We start from the raw sequence: 13,721 nt of genomic DNA on the forward strand, positions 1-13,721 counted from the left end.
CTTCAAAGTATGATCAAATCTAAAATGAAAAAGACTTAAAATTGTCATTGACAAAAAATGCAAATGTGAGCAATCGACCGAACAATATAATTTTTTTCCCACTATACACATTATTTTAGGGAAATAAGATCAATAGTATTGTTAGGAACAATAACGTTTCCTTGCTACAAATAGGCACCCAAGGATATAAGCCTATATAAAGATTGCATCATTAACTACTTAAATTTAGAGGATACTACATGCTTCAGCAGCACGTATACCCAAATTACAACAATACAGAGATTAACATGACACTTGCACAAGGATAATATGAAAATTCTTGAAGTATTCCATATTTTTCATTCTTCAGTTGCAGAAATGAAAAACAGTTATTTAAAAGTTGATTACAAAATTACATGTGTAACAATATATGCAAGTGTTAGAATTAAACATTAGTTTGACATCAGTGTATTAAATCTTCACCTTAGAAAGGCCTTTACATGGAATAACCTTTACAAAACTTTTGAAATTAGTTAACATTGTCATTTTATCCAAAAAAAATATACTACTATAAGAACCTAGAAAAAGGGGCTGGGAAGGTGGCTCAGTGGTAGAGCGCTTGCCTTGCATGCTTGAGGCCCTGGGTTCGATTCCTCAGCACCACATAAGCAAAAAGAAAAAAAAAACGGAAGTGGTGCTGTGGCTCAAGTTGTAGAGCGCTAGCCTTGATCTGAAAAGCTGAGGGACAGCGTCCAGGCCCAGAGTTCAGGCCCACGACTGGACCAAAAAAAAAAAAAAAAAAAGAACCTAGAAAAAAAAAATCTTAAATTTTCTATATTAAATACAATCTGAAAGGACACATTTATTAATGAATATATATATTATAAAACAATGTTGAATGTAAAGTATATCTAGGAAAGAATGAAATAGATTATGGATATTATGCAAACAGAGAATATAGAATATTTTAAAATATACTTTTTTCAGACAAGAAGCAGAAATATCTTTAGTTTCTGTACTACTCATTTCAACAGATAAGATCAAATTATTTCTGATTAAAAAATCACAAACTCTGCAGAAATCATTGTAGATGTACACAAACAACTCAAATACCTTTGACATCAAAGTCAGGCAATTCACTTGGAAAAATTCCACGGAATTTTTACAGTAAGATATTGCTGTTATTTGAATTCTGAAAATATTTTGTATGGACACAAAGAGTGGACTGGCATTTTGATGTTTAAGAAACGTAACTGATATCTTAGCTATGCTAAATAATGCTGCAATAAACATAGTTGTTTTGGTAGCTTTTGTATGGTCTTGTTTGATGCCCCTAAGTAGATGAATGGATTAAGAAAATAGAATTCTATGGAATGGAATTTTATTCCTCCCTCAGAAAGAATGTCAGTGCCCCATTTGTTAGGAAATGGAAAGACTTGGAAAAAATTATATTGAAGTAAGCCAGGCCCCAAGAAACATAGATCCCATAGTTTCCCTTATTTGTAACTAGTATATGTCTGAGACAAGCAGAAATGGTCAGATAAGTTGATGTTAGGTGAAATGAACCCCAAGATAAGGATTCAAATGTATTTTTTTCTTTCTTGTGATTGTTTCTAACATATTTATAAGATGATTTCTTTGTTGCTTTGTATGTCCCTCTCCCACCGTATAATCCCTGCTTTCATTGTATTTGACGTTGGTATGATTTGTGGAGGGGAAGGGAAAAAACAAATTGTTTAAATAGGGATACAGGTTGACCCATTGCAACAATGAGATGTACAAGACGTCATGTAGAAAAACGAACTTTACGACTTTGGCCGGGGAGGAGGAGTAATGAGGGGGGAGGGGAGTGAGGGGAGATGAGAAGGTATGGGAAGGGGAAATAAAGGAGGAGGCAACAATGCTTGATAAGAAATGTATTCATTACCTTGCCCATGTAATTTTAACCCCTCTGTATGGTGTTTTCACAATAAAATAATAAAACTCAACAAAAAAAAAAAAAAGAAAAAAAAAGAGAAAAGAAACAACCAAACCATTACAACTGAATAGAACAATTTGTACAGCCTTCAAAGAGGTAGTGATACATACTTATCCTTTTGGTAATATCAAAGGCAGTTTCTTCCAAGTTGTTCTTCAGACCTGGTTTGATATAATGGTTCAACAGAAGGCGATCCAGTGTATCTTTGCTATCTATATTCCCAGCAGCAAGATGCAAGGGAGTCAAGAGGCATTTAGTTTGGGCATTGGTATCTGCATCATGATGAAGTAAGAAAGACGCCACACTGGTATTATTTCATGAGTAACCACTGCACAGGGGTGTCCAGCCATTAACAATTATTGCATGAATATCTGCTGCTTGAGGCACCAACTCATGGACAATATCTAAGTGTCCACTGTAGGCTTCCTGATGAAGAGGGGTATATTCATTGTCATCCCTAGTATTCACATGAGTGGCCTTTATGGAAAGTAGTCACCACACTCTAGTAAGCCGATTATTTTCAGCAGCCCAAAGAAGAAATTTGCTTGGATCCTACTCCATTTTTTTTTCTTGCAATTGATACGATTCCTCACTTTTTCATTTTGTTCCTTATCTTCATCAGAATTGCCTAACTAGAGACTTTCAGTGCCAGTGAGAATAAGGTGTCCCTGTATTTCCCCAATAGTTTATAATGGTTGAACTTGTGAGAAAAATACAGTGAATTTCTGCATCTGTTTATTTTCATGATGATTTATTTTCTCTTTTTCCATTTTTATTATTCCAAGTCATTCTAACTGGAAAGTAGGTAATTGATGGAGAGCAGAGGAAAGATGTTCCTCCGTATTCAAAGGTACAGACTGAAAATGAAGATCAGTGTTGTTTTTATGTGCAGCTTCTTCTAGGAATGGGAAAATAGAAAGTGGCTCAGTGGTGGAGTGCTTGCCTTGCATGTATGAGCAATGGCAGGTCATGTCCACTTTGCAGCCTTGTCATTCAGACCCACTGTGCAAAGAAAAAGACATAGTACCCCAGCCCTCTGAAGCTTGCCACTTTTTGTGGTATCCTAGTTTTTATTCTTCCTGCAAACCCTCAGGGCCTAGGATCCCAGGATCGGCTATGGATCCAGAGACTGCACCAGAGCCTAGGGTGATGGAAGCTGAGTCAGAGTTGCCACGAACTGAGTTCAAGACGTGTGGTTGGCAAAAGAAAGAATAAAAAAAAATTAATTAATTATTTAACTAAATTAAAAAGAAATAAAGCTCTCTGGTTTGGAATTTCTGCCAGTTTCCTTCCTTAGCCTGGGATTTGAACTCAGGGTCTTGGTAAATCTGTAGCAATGTGAGGGAAGGTGCAGAGTTGCCACTACTTGAGTTCAAACCCTGTGCCAAGCCAAAAATAAAAAAAAAGTGACTGAGCTCAGCAGGGGGAGTAGTTGTGGAGATGGGAGGGAAGGGATGGTAGGGAGAAAACAAAAGAGGAGGCAACAATGCTCAATAGGAAATGAACTCATTACCTTGCTCATGTAACTGTGATCCCTCTGTACAACATTTTTGCAATAAAAATGTACAAAAAAGAAACAATGTAGTGCTCAGAGAAGCACTTTGGGGATAAGGTAAGGATGTCAAAAGCTGTACAAAATTCTACACTGCTTTTTTTAAATGTTCTGTATAGAACTGAATGAACAAAACTGCTTTCATTTAAAAAATTAAGCCACTGTCTTGGAACTGGGGCCAGTATTTCTGTAATTGCTGTGATTTGATCTCACCTTCCAGGTAACTCTTTTGCACCATGGGTGAAGGTGAATCTTACTGTCTTTGAGGAAAACAAGTTCAGGCTAGAGTTTTGAGGGCCCAAATGAACGACCTGCAATGGAAAAAAATATTTCTATACATGTGTAATATATGATATATACTTACATATGCATGTTTATTGCATATTATTATTTTTATTATTGATTTTGTATTTTATTTTTTATTTTATTCCTTTATTTATTGTTTATTGTATTTAGTATTATTATACACATAATATTTAGTACATGTTTTACATCTATTATAAAATGATTCACAATAATTTAGGATATTGACTCATTTTCATTTATACTTTATTAAGTGTTGGAATATGATACATAATTAAATGGAAGCATTTGTCACCGTCTTCACATGTTGTAGAGTCTCTCCCACAGATGAGCTTTGTCTTCTTTATCTTTGGACACCTTCCTATAGGGATTTCTTTAGATGATTTATGATCAGAGGCCTTTTCTTGAGGATAGGCAAGTTGAGGGATAAAATTGTAAGGGTGGGGCAAGAAATGTGACTTAGTGGTAAGGAGCTCGCTCAGCATGCATGAATGCCATGGTTTGAATCCTCGGTGCTACATACTCAGAAAAACCCAGAAGCTGTGGAGTGGCTCAAGTGGTAGAGCTCTAGTCTTGAGAAAAAGAAGCTCAGAGAGAGTGCCCAGGCCCTAAGATCAAGCCCCAGGACTTTCAAAAATAATAGGTCAGATGCTGGTGGCTCACACCTGGAAAACTAGCTTCTCAGGAGACTGAGCGCTGAAGACCACAATTCAAAGAAAGGCTAAGCAAGGAAAGCCTGTTAGACTCATCTTCAATGAATCACCAAAAGACACTGTGGCTCAAGTGGTACTGTTTGCTTTGAACTGAAGAGCTCAGGGACAGTGCCCAGGCTTGAGTTCAAGACACACAACTGGAAAAAAGTGAGGGTTAATTAAAGTACTTTTCCTATTTGCTAATTAAGAGAACATTCTCTGGAAAATGAATGCTAATGTATACGAGAATTGGAGTCAGAGCTCAAGGTTCAAGTTTAGTAGATCCATATGCCCAGCCTCTGAGATTCTAGCATTATAACCTTGTGTCCTACAGGGTTCTGAAAGGTCCAATGTTGAAAGGGTTAATATGCTTCCCAAGCCCTTTGTGACTTGTACTTACAATGTCATTACAGTTCTGAACCTAGCAGAGAATTAGTAGCTAACGCCCATCTCCTTAGCTTAGGTCTCAAGATCACAGGGTGAAGCCAGCCAGAGTAGGAAAGTCTATGACACTCTGACTTCCACTTCTGAAAGGTCAGATATTCAAGAGCTTCCTGGGTTTCCCTTGGTGATGAGAAGTTACTTGCACTCTAATTGTTCTTAGAGTTCTCAAGCTATAGAAGCAGGAAAGAAACATTATTGACCTATCCTGGGTTCAAATGTTCTCAGGATCCAAGCCCTAGCCCTGTTAGCAGGAAGAACTCCATTGTAACACTGTATTTGAAGGACAGAAAATAGTTGCAAAAGCCAGGCTAGGTGAGAGACCAAGGCCTGCAGGATTAGGAAGCAGAATGTACACACTCAACAGGAAAGTGAGCTGCAAAACCATTCATTCCAGACACAACCAGCAACGGGGGTGGGTGGGGCGAGGAGAACTTCAAACATTTGTTAGAGTTACACCAGGGTCAGGCTTTTCTCAGCCTCTTCACACAATGACTGATTAACCTTCCTCCCTCAGGTGAAGGGAGCCTCAAGCTATCTTTAGGTTACCAATAGAGAGCCAGTTTAGTGTGTGAGTGTGGGGGGGGGGGGAAGGGGAGGAACAGAGTTGAAAACCCTGATCTCTGGTTTTAAGGAGTGGGTTTTTCACTCTTCATCTGCCAGATTTGAAGGCCCTTCTTCTACCTCGGTGAGTCCATTCTCCTTCCTTCATTCTGCACATCATTAATGCTAATCCCCAGTCCAAGGAGAGGCAAGGCCATTTCTCTTCTCTCTCCAAGCACTTAAGTTAGAACCTGGGTCTTCCCTCTTGGCTCTGGGACCCTCAGCTGCCTGAAAAGTGGGAGAGAGACAGTCTTCCTGCTCTGTGGTTATATGAATGCGATGCTGGTATCCTGGCACACTGCAGAAGGCCTCATGACTGCTAATTGTTCCCTTCTTCCCTCCTGACATACACGACCAGATTCATCTATCATCTTTGTATCTATCTATCTATCTATCTATCTATCTATCTATCTATCTATCTATCTATCTATCTATCTATCCATCTATCTACCCACCCAACTACCTACCTACCTATCTATCTCTTTGCCAGTTCTTGGTTGAACTCAAGGCCTGGGCACTGTCTCTAGCACTCTACTACTTGAGCCACGGCACCAATTCTGGCTTTTTCTGTGTATGTGCTACTGAGGAATTGAACCCAGGGCTTCTTGCATGCTAGGCAATCACTCTCTCTCTAATCCACATTCCCAACCCCCTCATCTTTTTCTTAATGGTAATTTTTACATAAGTAGGCTGCCACTTTTTTGTCCCCAAGTTAATTTTTCTGAATACCGGTTACTTCTAAGAAACCTGATCTTGTCTTTCCCTGCTCGATTTGTGATTGTTCCTGTGTTGGCCTCATAATAATAAAATGTAAATAAACCCTGCTGAGAGCCTAAGTGTGTATCATATAAGGACACAGGCCTGGAACCCTGGAAGAGAAAAGTGATGGGCCTGAAATGAAGATTATGATGCAGTATGTGAAACAGGCATCTCTGAAAAATAAATCAGTAAATGAAAGCAGAAGCATTGCATATGGTCTGTGTGTAATCAAGGAGGTAATACACACATAAGTAGGTAAGGCACTGATACATAACTTGGCCTTCTCTCTTTGAATTTTTTTTGTGGTCATCCCAGGGCTTAAACTCAGGACCCTATGCAATTCTGAGTTGTGTTACTCAAGGCTGAAGCTCTACCACCACCACAGCTCCACTTCCAGCCATCTGGTCGATAAAAATTAGATATAATCGCCTCCCAGGCCTTACTGCCTCCTCTGGCCAGTATCTCCTGCTTGGCTTTCTCTCTCAAAGCTGGAGCTCTACCCTCTGGGCCACTGCTTCACTTCTTGTTTTCTGGTGGTTTATTGGAGAAAAGAGGCTCACAGACCTCCTGCGCAGGCTGACTTTGGACAGCTATCTCCTGAGGAGGATTCAAGCAACTTTCCTCAGGGATTCGCCAAGGAACCGCTCCACACAAACCTTTAGTCTAAATCTCGAGAGGTACTAGAGAAAAACAGAAACTAGAATATGCTTCTAGTGTGTTCTAGATACTTAAGGTTGGAAACACTCATAATTATTATTTCATTTTACAGGCAAAAGGAGCACTGCAGACTGCATGAGGATCATTCCAGCTTTCGATCCACTCATCCTGAGACAGTAAATTTACTGCAGCTCAATGCTAAGTGACCGAACTGGCATGTCCTGTGGACATTGGCTCCCAAATCCTGGAACACTCATTTCTCACTTTTGGCTGCAAACCTGTGACAAGAGGAGAAGATGAGGAGAGAAAATCATTCTCAGAGAAAGCAGCTATAAAGAACATTGGGTAGTTTACTTATAAATTCAAACCAATGGAATGACCCTGTTAAGAAGTCAGCTTGTCCAGAGTAAAAAATGAAGAAGGAAAGAAAGGGAAGTGACAGTGGCTGCTGACTGTAATCTCAGGTCTGAGGAGGCTGAGATGTAGAGAATCTTAGTTTGAATCCAGCCAGTATTGGAAAGTCCATGACACTGTTATTTCTAAGTTGTTTAAGGATACAGGTGGACCCGTTGCAACAATGAGAAGTACAAGTTGTCATGTCGAAAATGAACTTTACAAGTTTGGTGCAATGGGGGGGGGGGGAGAATTGGGAGGAGGGAGGCTGGGAAGGGATGTGAAGGGTAAACAAAGGAGGAGGCTGCAATGCTTGATAAGAAATGTACTCATTATATTGCCCATGTAATTGTAACCCCTCTGTACAGTATGGTCACAAAAAATAAAAATTAAAATAAAAAAAAAAGAGATCACAGAAAAGCCCAGATGTGGGCTGGACTGAAGTCTCTCTCATTGTCTGGACAGGCAGACAAAAGGCCTCAGTCCTGTACAGCTTTGTAACAACAACTCCACATCTGGGCCAATTAGTGAGGATGCGTGTGTGTGTGCTCTGAAGGCCAGGAGAAAAAGGCCTCTTTGTACTCCAAGCTATCTCTCTTCCCAGTGCTCTGTTTTGACAAGAAGCCTTCATTTGTGCCACCTCCCATGGCAGGCCAAGTTCCCTGCACTTATCCTGCCTTTGTGAGACTATATTCCAGTGCTCAGATACAGTGCTCAATATAATTCAGAAGTGCTTCTTACAGACAACTAGGGCACTGAACTTAATGAAATGTTTCATTGCCAGCGATAATGGGCCTATGATACCTCTCCTTGGTTTTCTGGAAGCTTGAGAAATCCAAGCACATGTTAGATATCACAAAGCTTCCTGTCATCTAGGGCTGGTGAAGATCATCAGGTTCTGAAACCTTTGACCTCTCTTAATTGGGCCTTGGATGGCTAGGTTTGGGGAGTGAAAACAGGGCCTTGGTGCTGACCATAAGTTCAGTGGAGAAGTCCAGTGCTTTACCATTTTGTGTCACAGCTTCACTTCTGGTCTATGTGTATGTGTGTGTCTGTGTGCGTCTGTGTGTCTGTGTGTGTATGTCCATGTGTGTGCGTGCATACAGTCGTGGAGCTTGAACTCAGCACTGTACCTAATTTCTCTTGTACAAGGATAGCCTTCTCTCACTTGAGCCACAGAACCACTTCATGCTTTTTCTAGTGATGTTGTCCTGAGTAATCAAGCCCAGGGTTTCATATATGCAAAGCACTCTACCCCTAAGGCACATTCCCAGCCCTGTACTTCAGGTTTGTTAGATTGTTTCTGGTTTTGGGTTTTTATTTTTGATGTTGTTGGTTGTAGGAGTTGAAGTCTGGGACTGGGTGCTGTCCCTGAGCTTTTCAGCTCAAGTCTTGTGCTCTATCACTTGAGCCGCAGCACCACTTCAGGTTTTCTGGTGGTCCATTGGAGCTAAGTGTCTCAAAGACATTCCTGCCCAGGCTAGCTTTGAACAATGATCCTTAGTTCTCATCCTCCTGAGAACCTAGGATGATAGTCATGAGCTGCAAGCATCAAGCTTCCACTTAATGTTTCTTAGTGGTGAATTGGAGATAATAGTCTCATGGGACTTTTTGTGTCTGGGATAATTTAGAACTCAGATCCTCAGATCTCAGCTTGCTGAGAAGGCAGGATGACAAACCTCATCTATCGACCCCTAGGCCATGGTAGTCTGCTGCAAGGGGATCCTTGGCTCCACCTGGTGGAGTGCTAGCCTTGAGCCCAAGAGGTAAGGGTCAAAATCTAGGTCCTGAGATCAAGGTTCATGACTGAAAAAACAAACAAACAAAACAATGGTCTGCAGGAGACAACTCACTAGTCTTCAGTTATATTTAATTTTGTTCCTTCCATGGAGATATATCTGAGCCTCAATATTCTTATCTGTGTAAGTATCTCAGTTGTGGAGCTCTTACAAGGACCAGATGAAAGAATGCACCCTGTGAAGGACATAGCACATGACACTGTTTGAAGGACTCAATACACAGCATCATGTGAAAGACACAGCACCCAGAACCCAATTCAGGACTCAGCACACTGCAACCTGTGAAGGACTCAGCACATAGCTGTATTCCACAAGCTGTCATTAGAATCAACGTGTTTTCTTCAGTATCACCATTCTTTGAGGAACATTTCACAAACCACACAAGTTCACATCTAATGGTTTAGTGGAGTTTTTTTTTTTCAGGGGAGGTTACCCATGGGGCTTGAACTGAAATGTAGGGATACTGTTCTAATAACATTTGCTCAAGGCTACAGCTCTACCACTTGGAAGAGTCTCACAGACTTCCTGCTAGGGCTGGGTTTTAAAGCCTGTGAGCTGCTAGAATGACTGAGGTAAGCCAGCAGCATCTGGTTCGTTGGAGCTGGGTTGCAGTGATTTACATCTGGATAAGTTAGGTTAGGTGGCAGCTGTCAGACTCCTAGCTTGCTCTGTGATGAAGTATTTGAAGTCTTGACCTTCTATAGTTGCAGTTAGAACAGTCTACCTTTTTTGGTGGCAGTCCTGGGCCTTTAGTAAGGGCTTAGCCACTCTCCCCAAGCGTTTGTGCTCCAGGCTAGTACACAATTGATTGAAAGAAAGCAGAACTTCTGGTTTTTCTTTTTATATGGTACTGAGGAATGGAAGCCAGGGCTTCCTGCTTACTAGGCGAGCACTCAACCACCGAGTCCCAGGAGTGCATGAGGTATAAATAGAGATTGCTGTATATAAATATTATATATACAAAAAGAAAGATGTGGGCTGGGAAGGTGGCTCAGTGATAGAGCGCTTCCCTTGCAAGCATGAGGACCTGAGTTCAATTCCTCAGCACCACATAAGCAGAAAAAAAAAGCCAGAAGTGGTGCTGTGGCTCAAGTGGTAGAGTGCTAGCCTTGAGCTGAAGAGCTGAGGGACAGAGCCCAGGCCCAGACTTCAGGCCCACGACTGGACCCAAAAAAAATAGAGAGAGATTTATGCATATTATTAAATTATAGTTAATAGTACTACCAATGGTAGGTATTAAATGATGTCTCCATTTAATTATATATCCCAGTTGAACAATTAATAAAACATTAATTATTACTCAATTTACTGTTATTGTTTATCATATATGTACATACATCCATACATATAATTACATATTTTATAGAATGAGACCTCTATTTATAATTAATTTATGCATCATGTGTTACTACCAATTATTAGGTATTTAACTATGTCTCCATTTACTTTTCATTCTGTTAATGCTTAATAATATATTAATTAAACTTAATCCACGTCCTATAATTATTTTGTCTAATATTATCCCAGAATGATTCGCTATTAATTCAATCTGTTTTTCATTTATTGTAGTGACCATTTTTCCACCTATGACATTTTTGCCTTTATGACATCCTATTATATAGTATATAGATTTGCATATGAATTATACATCCTACCTGACACGGAGCAATTTCATAGAAAAGGAAAATATGTTTCACTCTTGACTTCTTACTCCAAGATTGCATTTTTGGCAGGGCTGGGATCTAAACTCAGGGCCTAGAAGGCTCAGCTCATGAATGAGTGACTGTCAGCACAGCAGCCTCTAGCCAATTCAGCTGCTAGGCAGTTCCCAGCCGATGAGACTGAGCCCCATATGTTAACCCCATATTGTGCTTAGTGAAGTTATGCATTTTATTTGTTGTTTTACTCATTTATTTACCATTTATTTTATTGACTGGTATTACACATGGAATATTTATTACATTTATTACATGGGATATAGATTTGCCTATGTATGAAACTTCATATCTGACACCCAGATGCTCACAGAAAAGGAAAACATGTGTCACCAGTGCTTCTTACTCCACGATTCAATATTTGTGAGTGCTAGCAACCTGGGCCATATGGAGCTGACAAGCAGTTACCAGCACCTGAGATCCAGCCCCAGGGGTTGACAAAATGAGACAGCTTGACATGCGGATGGTAGTACACAAATAAATATAGATCTTTATAGAGTACCAGAGATGTTTATATATTCTTCAGTTATATAGACTACATTTTTAACAATTCTTGGGTATTTATTATGCCCCCATGTAATTAGTATTATTGTGTTCATTCTTAATGAATTATTAATTTAATCAACCACTGTCACAAAACTATTGCATCCATGTAATTAATAGTATTCTTTTAATGTTTCAAAATATTCATTAAAATCAATCAGCCTCCTAAAATCACTACTTTTATAGTAGTATCATTCAGGAACAACTAATTTAATCTTGACATTCATAATCTTCCATCAGTATTCCTATGAATAGGAATGAGACTCTTAGGATCTCCCACCATTGGTAGGGGTCAGGACCGGGCCTCGACCACAGGGCCTATGTTGCCGTGTTGACCTATGGCTTGCCTGGTAGCCCACCATCCTTCAGCAATGTCAGGTTACAGAACTTTTCATCAATGTCATTCAGACCTAAGATGGTCACCTTGCAAAAAAAAAACAAATGTAAAACAGCCATTTGCAAGTTGCCAGATTTTTATCTGTGTCATTTTATTTATCGTTTTCCTGTAAATCTTTGGGGCCCAGGAACCCAGGTTCAGCTGTGGGTCCAGTGGTTGCACCCCAGCCTAGAGCGATCAAAGCTGAGGCAGAGTTGCCCCAACCTGAGTTCAAGCTCTGTGCTTGACAAAATAAAAATAAATAAATAAATTCATTAAAAATATTTGTAAAATTATGAGGCTCCTTGGCTTGGAATTCATGCCATTTTTTCTGCCAGGCCTGGGATTTGAATTCAGACTCTGGGAAAATCTGCAGCATTGTCGGGGAAGGGGAAGCTCACCATGCTGGAAGACAAGAAAGTCAGGCCTGTTCCCAGGGCCTGAATTCAAGTCTTAGCTCTCAAAAAAATAATATTCATATACATTTTAAATACATGATTTATATTTGCATACACATGTTTACTTATATTGCAGTTAGTGTAGTTATTCATTTTATTTTATTTTTATGTATTTCTTATGTATTTTAGTGAGTATGATTACACATATAACATTTTTTACATCCTATTACATAGGACATAAATTTGCCTATGTATTATACATCATTCCTGAGACCCAGGAATTTTGACACCCATAAGGAAAACAAGTGGGACAATTGGCTTCTTCCACTAGGATTAAGTTTTTGGCAGTTCTGTGATTTGAACTCAGAACCTAGCAGGTCAACTTCATGAATGGGTCAATGTTAGCACACCGGTCTGATGCAAATGAAGTTTTCAGACAAATTTCAGGACCTGAGATGAAGCCCTAGGAGTGGCCAATATATAAAAAGATAGATATGTAGATTGCAGTGTGTGTGTATTTACATATGAATATGCATCTATAAATAAATGTATACAGAGAGAGACAGACATTTATGTAGAATCTAGTGTATAACTCTATATAAAGTGATGTCTACATCTTATTTTTATATATCCTATTACTACCAATTATATATTCTATTACTACCAATTATTTGGTCTAAAATTATGCCTCCATTAATTAATCACGGTAGAAGTTATTAATTGAATTAATCTATGATATATATTTATGCGTACAATATTATACTAGAAAGACTAGATAAATAGTAATTCAATTTGTACATGTCAAATATTCTATTAATGTTCCTATAGATAGGAATGAGTTTCCTAGGATCTTCAGCTGTGTGTAGGTGGCAGTCCGAGGATAGAACTCACGGCATAGGTATCTGGGTGGGGCTTAGGTTTTACCAACAATCTGTGAGCCTTTGGCCATGCAAGGTCACATACAATTTTCCAGCTGAGTCATTGAGACCCATGGTTGTCACAGTGCAAAGGAAACAAAGGTAAAACGGTTGTGTAATACTTGCTGGTTTTTTCCTCATCCATATTTGTTGGTTTGATGTATTTTTGCCAGTGCTGGGAGTTTAATTGGGGTCCTAGGATGACTGGATCATCTGTAAATGCTGCAAACCAGCCTAGAGTAATCATGGGTTAAGACACAATACGGTGCTTCCTTGAGAAAAAGGAACTCAGGGACAGTGCCTGGGGTCACAGTTCAAGCCTCAGGACCTGCCACAAAAATAAAGCCAGTAACTCTATGTGTCTGTGTATGTATGCATGTATTTCTATCAGTGACCATCTAGAGTTGCTGTGAAGAAAGGTTTGAATGGAATGATTTCACAGCACAGAGAGTGCTTTCAAGACATGTTCTGGGGCTCCCCTCACTATTCCCAGTGTAGCCTGAGGGCTTCTGTGCACCCCAGGCTGCTGGAGGAAGTCTGACTCATTGTTGAAACAGGCAGACAAAAGGCCTCACTCTTGAACAGCTGTGTAACAAACAATTCATCCGGAGCAATT

The 13,721-nt window shown here is 39.7% G+C and overlaps 1 pseudogene; it reads left to right on the forward strand.

The window, feature by feature from the left end:
• The first annotated feature begins 239 nt into the window (after positions 1-239).
• On the forward strand, positions 240-339 carry LOC122095783 (annotated as a pseudogene).
• The last annotated feature ends 13,382 nt before the right edge of the window (positions 340-13,721 follow it).

The sequence above is a fragment of the Dipodomys spectabilis genome, unplaced genomic scaffold, assembly GCF_019054845.1.
Source record: "Dipodomys spectabilis isolate Male_0828 unplaced genomic scaffold, ASM1905484v1 ptg000361l, whole genome shotgun sequence".
Taxonomy (NCBI): domain Eukaryota; kingdom Metazoa; phylum Chordata; class Mammalia; order Rodentia; family Heteromyidae; genus Dipodomys; species Dipodomys spectabilis.